We start from the raw sequence: 10,522 nt of genomic DNA, 5'->3' as shown, positions 1-10,522 counted from the left end.
CAGAGTATTGTTGATGGCGCTGCACAAGATCTCAGCTGGCTGTGTTGTCAGGTGCAAGGCAAGAGGGCGGAGTGGTGGACATCATTGGAGGCAGGGTCTGGTTCTGCCCTCCCCCTCACAATGTGTCCTTTGGAAAGTAGCCAAAACATGTGGCCTCTCATTTCTTTATTTGTAAAATGGGCACAGTAACACCTGACCAATCTATTCGCGGGATTGATGCAAAGACCAACTGAGATCAATTTTCACCCAACATTTAAACTCTTACCAGGTGCTTTCAACACAGCGTCTAATTTCACCTTGGGCAACCCAATGAGAAAGAAATTACCATCCCAGACTACTGATAGGATCCTGAAGTCAGAGAGGTCTGCTGTCTCCAAACACGTGCTCCCATCATCTGTGCTCCATCCATGGTGACACTGACCAGGCCAAGTCCTGTCTCTCTGTGCAAGGTCACATTGGTGGTGTGATAGCCTCTACCTGAAGGTAGATAGGTGGTCAGGGCCACTGCTCCTCAAAGCTGCAAATGAGTTATCAGAACCCTGACTCCCCCGAAATTGACCAGGCTTCTCTTGCTAGAAGATTTGAGGGTTGCCAGAGGTCACTGGCTCAGCTTCCCCACTGCCTCAACACATCCCAGGTGTATGCCCAAGCAGCACCTCTTTCCCTTTGAAGGCATTCCTCCAGTTTCCATCCATCCATCCCTTGGGAAATTCTTCCTGAGCAAGGTCACCCTTCTCAAGGTCTCCACTATTGACTCCCTAGTCTCTGTCCATACCTCGCCTCTCCGCCTCAGCTTTTTTCTATTGGTTTATTTCTCTTTTTAAAAATAGCTTTATTGAGATAACAACTCATGGATCATATAATTCACCTATTTAAAGTGGACAATTTAATGGTTTTTAGTATATTAACAAATGTGCAAGCATCACCACAGTTTATTTTAGAATATTTTCACCAGCTCCAAAAGAAACCCCTTTTAGCCACTATCTCTAACCCTCCAGCCCCAACCAAGTTCCTAAGCAGCCACCAACATACTATCTGTCTCCACACATTTGCTTATTCTGGAATTTTGTAGAAACAGAATTATTTAATATGTGTCTGGCTTCCTTCGCTGAGCCTAATGTTTTCAAGGTTCATCCATGTTGTAGCATGTCAGGATTTCATTCCTTTCTATGCCTGAAAAATACTGTATTGATAGACCACATTTTGTTTACCCATTCATCAGTTGATAAACAGTTGGGTTGTTTCTGCCTTTTGAATATTATGAATTATGCTGCTATAAACATTAGTGTGCAAGTTTCTGTGTGAGCATATGTTTTCATTTCTCTTGGGTATATGCCTATGAGTAGAATTTCTGGGTCATATGGTAATTCCATGTTTAACCATTTGAGAAATGGCCAGACTGTTTTGCAAAGTAGCTGCATCATTTTACATTCCCACCAGCAATGTATGAGCATTCCAATTTCTCCATATCCTTGACAACACTTGTTATTGTCTATCTTTTTGATGATCATCATTCTACTGCATGTGAAGTAGTATTTCATTGTGGTTTTGATTTGTCTTTCCCTGATGACTAACAATGTTGAGCATCTTTTCATTTGCTTATTGGCCATGTGTGTATCTTCCTTAGAGAAATATATATTCAAATTCTTTGTCCATTTTAAAATTTGATTGTCTTATTATTATTGAGTTGTAAGTATTCTTTCTATATTCTAGATACAAGTCCCTCAGCTTCAGATTTGAACACCTAACTGGGCCTACACTTATGGCCAGGGTGAGGACCATGGACGGGCTCTGAAATGAGACCAACTTGGGTTCACATCCCCACTCAGACACTGAGTAGTGAAGAATTTATTTAACTCACCTATAGAATAGAGATAATAGTACCTGTGAAATAACGCATGCACATTCCCTGTGTTTAGCTGGTACTAGGCATGGAACTGAGAGTCTTTATGATTTTCTTACCAAGGTATGTAAGGAACTGTTAGTATTCCTGTTTTGATGGTGAAGGGATGAAGAACTTGCTAAAGACAATGGAGTAGTATGTGGCATAGCTGAGAGTGACTCCACATCTGCAGGACTCCAGAGCTGAGCACTGCAATGATGTAACGCTTTCCCAAGGAAGACTATTCATGTGTGTTAAACAAATGAATGAAAGTCTTTGCTGACAGGAACCTCACTGTCTCACAAAACAGTTGGTGCTACTATTGGATACTTCTAGTAACTGTAAAGTTCTTTCTTTCATTGAGTGAAAATTGCCCACCCCTCATCATAACTTCCTCCTTTTGACCCTTGTTCTCCCCTCTAGCAGACTCCTGATGTCCAGGGGGTTGGGTACCACTGCTGACTCCAATCCTGGTAAACAGCAGGCCCCCTCTCTTTCCCACTCATATACTCATGCACTAACCCCAGCCTAACTCCCACACACCAAGGCTGAGTCTGGGGAGCAACCACCTCCAGGTTCCAGGAAGGCCAGAGGGAACGGTGATCACTGAAATTCTAGGGGCTGGAACTGCTTTCCTTACTGGCTTCCCGAGCAAATTCTTCCCATGTTACAGATGGAAATGCTAGGGCCCAAATGTACCCCAGGTCCTGGCAGTCAGAGTAGAAATTCACGCTTCAACCTCATCCAGCCCTTGACTATCCAGCCCTTCCACTGGATGCAGAAAAAGTGAAACCCACCTCCCCAGGGATCAGGAGCTGAGGCCTCCACAGGGAGATGAGGGCCTTGTCAACAGTGATGTAGGAGCCATGGGTACTGGCTTTATGACCCCTGGCAGTCACCAGGTCAATTTAACACAGGAGCAGGACACAGGTGAGAGCTGGAGGGGCCTGTGGCTGGCTGATGGGAGGGCGTGCACATGAGAGATGCTCATTCTAGCAATCCAAGCAATCCCACGCTTGGTTAGCTCTGCAAGTGACATTGCTTTGGAATTGACCTATCGTGGCCCCAAGGCTGACCCAACCAGAGGGCCATGAAACCCAATCTCAGGCTGTGAGGCTTAGACAGTGATGGGGGATGGGAGAAAGAGTTCGGGGCATGAGCCTGCCCCACCTCTACCTGAGGAGTACAATCAACCTGTTATGCAGTCAGGCAGAAGGGCACACCTGAGCCCTGCTGTCAGCCCCTCTAGGCAAGTGGGAAGCTCCATCTTTGTCTTCAGTAAGCATCATCCCTGTTTCCCTTCACCATAGTAGGGGTCTCAGGGTGGGAGGCCCTTTATGCCTGCCCTTAAGAATCCAAGTTTGGGGAGGACAGCTTGGGACTGAGACCCTCAATAGTCCAGGGACAAGACCTCCAGCTGTGTTGGAGGAGCTCCTGACATGGGAAGAATCAAGGGCCATCAGCCCCAACAATACCTGCAAGTCGGTGTTAACAGTTGAGAGCCTGGTTTGGAGTTGGGATGAGCCGAGCTTGAATCCTGCCTCTGTAGGTTACTTTGCTGCCCTGACCTCAACTTACATTTCTGTAAAATGAGGATAGTGATGCTTACCTTGTAGAATTATTATGAGAATTAAGTGACTCACTTAAGCCAGTCCCCAAAAGTTACATATGCTATGATTCATTTAGTTGACATTCTTAAAATAACAAAATGATAGAAATGGAGGACAGATTGGTGGTTGCTAGGGGTCAGTGAAGAAGGAGAAAGGGGGAAGCGAGGGTACATGTGAAAGGGCAACAGTAAGGATCCTTGTGGTGATGAAAATGCTCTTCATCTTGATTACCAATGTTAGTATCCCAGGTGTGATATTGTACGAAGGTTTTGCAAGATGTTACCATTGGGGGAAACTGGATAAAGGGTACACAGGACTCTCTGTATTATTTCCTTGATCCACATGTTATCTCAAAATAAAAAGCTTAATTTAAAAAGTTATTTTATGTCTGATGAAAAGTAAGCATCTATAACATAAGCCATTTTTGCTCCCCATCCCCAAGTTCCTCTATGAGCCAATGTGGTCTGGAAAGCAGTATCATATAAAGCTGTCAAGGCAAATGGGGGATGAGGGAGTTAGAAGAGCCTGACTATGTGTTTAGCATCTTTTACTTCTGTGCCTACCATGAGCGCTTAATAAATATGCACTTGAGTGATTGAATGGCTGAATGACCATTATAGCAAGTGAACTATTTGACCTCTCAGGAAATGAAATGGGCTTAAAGGAAGAGATACTTGGGATAGACACAGGACCGATCTTATAGCCTTAAATTGGCCAACTCGTGTCCCTCCCTTGCCTCATCCACTTCAGGCTGCATTGTGAGGTGTGTTGGGGGCAGGCTGTATGCCTTTGAGGACAGCAGTGTGACACACTTTAATTAGTGCAAGAGTAAATTACATGGGACGTAGAGAGCCCCGACTTTTCCCAATGGCATGGGGAAAATGGAAGCCTAGCATTTTCAATTTAAAGTTTAGTTAGATAATGCCTATTGGTGCCAGTAGATTACAGAGTGGATATTAAATCCTGAAGGATTTGGACTCGGCGCCTACAAGTGGAATCCATAAGTAAAGGGAAACTGCTGGAAGGAGTTGGCCTGCTGTCCTCAGCTAGCAGAGAGCCTCTCTGTGAAGCAGTAGCCATCACAGACCTGAATCCTAAAGCTACCAACTATGGCTCCAGGAAGGCCAGAGGGGTTGGTGATCACTGAAACTCTAGGAGCTGGAACTGCTTTCCTTACTGGCTTCCTGAGCAAATTCTTCCCATGTTACAGATGGAAATGCTAGGGCCCAAATGCACCCCAGGCCCTGGCAGTCAGAGTAGAAATTCATACTTCAACCTCATCCAGCCCTCCTTCTCCTTTCCATCTGGTCAACTCCTATGCTTCATGCAAAGTGGCTCGAGTACCCCTCCTCCAGGACGCTCCCTAACCACCCACTTGGATTTCTCCTCCCTGGGCCCAAAGACCCTGGGCTTTGGGTGTTACATTCACCATCCATCATTATCATCAGGACTTACCTTGCTCCCACCCCCCACTCTTTGAAGGGCTTACTTTCCTGCACCCTCATACCTACCCCCCACCAACAAACGTGTGCTGCACAAATAAGGTTTTCACATTACATTTATATTGATTTTGGAACAGCTGATCCATCTTGTGTATGTGATGCAGTCACAGCATTCCAGACACAAGAGATATAAAAGGATCTAGAGCAAAAGTCTCCCTCTGTCCTGCCTGCAGCCCCAGCTCCTCCCTGGGGCCAGCCAGTCTCCTGTGCATTATCCTCCAAGCAAATTTGTTCTGTTTCTCTCTTTCTTAACAAAACAGCAGAATACAATACTCACAATTCGTTCTTTCCTGTCTTCATTTCATAAACTTTCTTGGATATCTTCGTGTTCCCAGTCATCTTTAAACCAAACCCTGCATCTTCAGAACGAGGAGACTTTGGGGCTAGGGGCTGTGAGGATGGACTCTCTTTACCCATGAAGGGGTATGAGATTGACTGGGCACCTTGAGACAGACTCTGTGGCTGACCTGGAACAGTAGGCTCAGTGATGTGAACACAAGATCTCAAAGCTTTGGGCCAACCCACCAGGACAGCAGTGAGGACCATTACCACCTTCCCTGAGGCCAGAATGACATCTCTGGCAGGGCCAAAGCAAAAGGCTCAGGTTCAGTGGAGAAAGAGAATACAGAAGCTTATTTGTTTAAGCAGGATGAAGCATGTAAATTTACCCTGACCACCCATGTACGTAGCGGTCGGCCCTGAGCACTTGGAGAAGCACGAGCCTCCATCCTTCTTGCATTTGGCTCCCTTGCCTCTTGGAGGATCATGGCTGCATACCTACAAGGGGAAAGAGGGGCCCAAGCTCAGATAGCTGGCCACTAGGAACCACAGCTGGGTGGTCTTGAGGGCCCCTTCCCCGAATGGTGAGATTGGATTCTGCCGCCATCAGCAGCAAAAGCAGGGGTTAGAAGAGAATGAACAAAAGGAGATAAGGGACCCACCCTCTGTTCTGGTCTCCACACCATTCACTGAGCACCTGTTTATCCAGTGATACAACATGCCAGGCACTGTGGTGACCCTTAATTTGCTTCCTTTCATTTAATCTAAATGGTCTCTATTATTAGCTCCATTTCACAGATGAGAAAACTGACAACCAGGAAGAATAAGTAACTTCTGTTGACCCAGCTGCTAACTTCCACTGATCCTGGCAGAGTCAGGATTCAGGTCCAGGACAGCATGCTGCCTCCAACGAGGGCAGACAGCAAGTAGCAATCTCTGGGATTGTATCACCCAAATGAGCCTTCCTTGCTTCCATACCCCATGACAGAAGTCCCTCTTCCATAGCCTATCTAGCTGAGTTTCTTCTTCCCTCCCTGGTTAGCTCTCCCTTCAGCTTGGACCTGCTCTCTCACCATCTCCCCTGCCCAAGGATCTGCTCTTAGCCATTTCTCAAACTGCCACCATTCTCCAGCACTTCTCACCTCCAGCTCTTTGCTTGTTCCTCCACCTGGAATGCCGCCAGCATCTCCACTTGCCACAATCAGCCCCATTATCTATGTTTCTGGCATTGTTCACCTGGACCTCCACTCTGCTTCACCACAATTCACTGCAGAGCCCTCTTCTTAAAGCGCTAATTTGATCATTCTCCCTCCTATGGAAGTGGCCACTGCACTTACAGTAAACCCCAACTCCTTATGAGGCACTGTATGATCAGACCCTGCCCACCTTGCTGCTGTCTGTCATCCCCTCCTTAATATCCTCCAGCTATGCTGGCTTCTGTCCTCCTCACAGACACTGAACTCACTCACCAGGGCAGGTCTCTTCACCAGACTCAACACAGCTGTGACAACCTCCTCAGCCTCCCTGCATCATGGCAATTCTCACCATCTAAAGCAGCCTACAGGTTCACCCATGATTTTATTCTCTGCTTCCTGACTAGCTGTCAGTTCCATGAAGAGCAGCAACTTGTGCCTCCTTTATCTCCCATGCCTGGACCTTGGCATGCCATGAGTATTTAGGAATTAATGAAAAGCTCCCTCCAGTCCTGCCCTCACATCCTTGCCCTTCTGCAGGACATGTGTGCTTCTCTCTCACCTAGGCCTGCAAGATGGATCCAATCTTGGGCTTCAGGTCATCTAGTCCAGTCCCACCTGGGCCATCAAAGACTCATAACCTTACATCTCAAGGAATAATCGGGAGATTTTTCAGTGATGGTCTCTCAAAGGCAATGCCTTCTACTTCCAGATCCACCTTCTGCAAATTGCCAATCAGTCACAGAGTTTGTAGCCTATCAATTCAGCCCCATAGAGAGTCTTAAGATGAGAATGGAACCAACCTCAGAGAAATGAGCCAGCCACAAGACCAGGGAGAAACAAATTATCAGCCCACTTGAGATTAATTTCTTAATAACCATGAGCAGCCAAAGACTTCCCTCTCCTCCCTCCTCTGGCTTCTGTCCTCCCTAGAGAGCTTCAGGGATCCAGGGCATCATTCTCAGCTTCTGGGGAGAGGTTCCTGCCTAACCTCTACTGCCATATCCTCCTGCAAGAGGATATAGTTGTTTCCAGGGTCCTGGCCCCCACTCCCTCCTCTTTCCCTTTGCCTCTTACTAGCCTCAGCTTTGGCAAGCTGATGAATTAGGAACCAAGAGTTGGCACATTACCTAGCAATTAGCATTTATCTCCCTTGTTTCTGTGGCTGAACAACAGTTTACTTTCAAACAGAATAGATAATACTCAGAAAGATAAAACTGCCTGGGTCACTCTTGGAAGGTGGTTTGAGGGTTTGGTGGGAAAACGAGGCTAGGACAGGATCTGGGCCCACATTTCTTCCTCCAAGCACCCACCTCCTCTGGACAGTTAAAAAGTTTAGGGTCCTGATTTTTACCCTTCTGACATCTCTACATAAACAGTCAACAAACTTTTTGGCACCAGGGACCGAAGCTCCGATGAGAATCTAATGCCTGATCATCTGAGGTAGAACTCAGACTGTGATAGTAGCACTGGGGAGAGGCTGCAGATACAGATGAAGCTTCACTCACTAGACCACCGCTCACCTCCCGGTTACTAATAGGCCACAGACTGGTACTGGTCCATGGCCCCAGGGTTTGTGGACTCCTGCTCTACGTAGTCGGTCAGAAAGAAGGTACAAATTTCTCCATTCCATAGGTAGACCTGAGGATGATAGAAATCAAGCCCTTCACTTACCTTGGATTTCAAGGACTCTGCCTTTCCATCTCACACTTCACTTGGTGGTCTGCCTTATACAGAGCACCCTCCCCCCTACCCCCCAAACTTCAAAGGCTGCAGAACTGAAGCTGACATGCCCACCTAGCCTCCCCGCTTAGGCCCACTCTCACCCTCAGAGAGAGCCCAAGGCAGCAGCGCCCACACGGAGGACACTCTCCATACCTCAGCCTGCAACCTCCATGCACAGAGCAGACTCTGTGACTGGTTGGGCAGGGCTTGGAGTGAGCAGCAAGCCCCATGTTCCTGCTCAGCTGGAGGACTGTTGTCCCATAGTCACATACTTCACAGTCTAGGACAACAAAGTCTACTTAGCTCACACAGAAAGTGGAGAGAAAGGGGCATCCCTTGTAGAAGGGGGTGGGGCCAGCCTGACCATTGGTCTGGGAGAGATTTAGTTCCCATTAACCACAGTGAAATGCTGCCACCTGCTGTCCATATCTCAGAACTGTAGAGAGCCCTGCAGGGGTTCCCAGGCTGCAAATGAGATGGCAAACTACAGAGCTGCCCCAACTGGATCCTTCCTGTCCAAGTGCAGAAGATTAAAAAAGGTGAAAAAAATCAAGCTTGGCCCCCTATTTAGATATTGTCATTGTTGTTGTCAATAATTCAACAACAGTAATAATATCATCATGTCTCAATTATTGAGCATTTTCTATGCCAGGTGCTTTGCAGTTTTGTTCCCAAAAATCCTTTAAAATGCTGTTTCTCTCTTACAGGCTGGGTGGCTTGCCCAAAGTCACATTGCTGGTGAGTGGTACAGTCAGGATTCTAACTCAGGCACTGTGGCTCCAAGCTCTGTTCTCCATCTCAGAAGCCCACACGATGAAATGTTTCAGATACCCCCCTCAATGGGCATATCCCCAATTCCGCTTTTATTTCTTTCACCCTCCATTCCAATCACCTCTACTCAAGTTGACTGCTTCTAGCCTCCAAGCCCTGTCCATGTGCCCTCACTATTCTAAGACAACAAAGTGGAATAACCCCTGATATCAGAATCCATCTTCTGGTGGGTCCTGAAGACCCAGACCCAGAGCAGAGCCTGGGAAGGGCTCATGCCACTGACAGGGTCTAAAGGAGAGGTGAGCAGTTGGGCTGGGTAAGCAGAGCCTGGGGTTTTAGAAGTCCAATTCGCCCTGCTCTCAACAGTCCTGCTCACAGAGCCCCCGTCTGGGACCAAGTTCAATTTTCTAGTCCCTTCCAACCACCCTTCACTGTAGTCTTTACCACACAGACTATTAGATCTGGGAAAGGGCCTCAGGAAAGATCCAGTGAAAACACTTCATTTTGTAGATGGGTAAGGTAAGGTCCAGAGAGGGCAAGCAGCTTGCCCAGATCATACAGCTCCAAGTGAGCATTCAGGAAGGTCTTCCGCAGATGCAAGGATCCTTTCACTTTTCTCTTCTTTCTTCCCCTCCTTTCCTCTCTGTCTTCCTCTTCTATCCAGTCTCCCGTCCTTTTTCTGATTCCAAGAATCCCAGATCTGGGAAGCCTGGCTGCTGGCTCAGCAGGGTACAGAGAGGGAGGAGGGAAAGGTGTTGCCCTTCTACTATGGACCAACAGTGAGCTCCTTAGGAACTTTCACTAAGTGGGGGGCCTGCTCCCCTGATGTCATTTGGCCCCTGATGGGGAGCAGAGAAAGGAAGGATATGAAAGTGGAGGGGCCTAGAGGGGCCTGGCCGCACAAAAGGAAAAGGTGTGGCTTTCTTGCGAGTTCTTTTCCTCTTTATCAGTCATATTTTCTATCTTGATTTCCTCTTCCAGGAAGCCTTCCCTGACTGTCCCTCCAGGCCTCTCTGGGCTTCCAGGGACTGGAAGGCCTCATTTCCTTTCTCCATGCCCCTCAGGAGCCCAGCAATCCTGACAGCCTTTGGCCCGGGGAGTCATCCCCACTACTGAGAAGGCCCTCAGGACTGAAGCCTCTGGTGAGCCTGTACTCCAGCCTGTGTGTAGCCACTCCTGGGCCCTTCTACCTTCTAGAGACTTTAGGGTAGGCTGGCCAAGGGGTCTGAGCACTCACAGCTCTCTGGGTAGTAGACATATTCCAAGACCCCATTCCATGTCCTCTCTTCTGCTCATTGTTAGCCTCAGAAAGGTCCAGTCTCCTGCACTATACCCCAGGGACTCAGATGAAGGTGGGAGGGGTGGAAGGGAGACCCAAAGGAGTCACATCTTCTAGAAGAAAGAGGGAAGATGACCACATACCCATCAGAGGTGGAAAAGTATATTTAGAAGAATTATAGCCAATATCTCTGGTGACTCTGAGGGAAACATGCATTCAATACAAAAGAAGTAGGTGATTAGTGCTTTATTGAGGAGAATGCCCAAGCTGAGTGTCTCCCA

This window comes from Pteropus medius, unplaced genomic scaffold (genome assembly GCF_902729225.1).
Source record: "Pteropus medius unplaced genomic scaffold, Ma_sr-lr_union100, whole genome shotgun sequence".
Taxonomy (NCBI): domain Eukaryota; kingdom Metazoa; phylum Chordata; class Mammalia; order Chiroptera; family Pteropodidae; genus Pteropus; species Pteropus medius.
Note: the sequence above shows the minus strand (reverse complement) of the source record.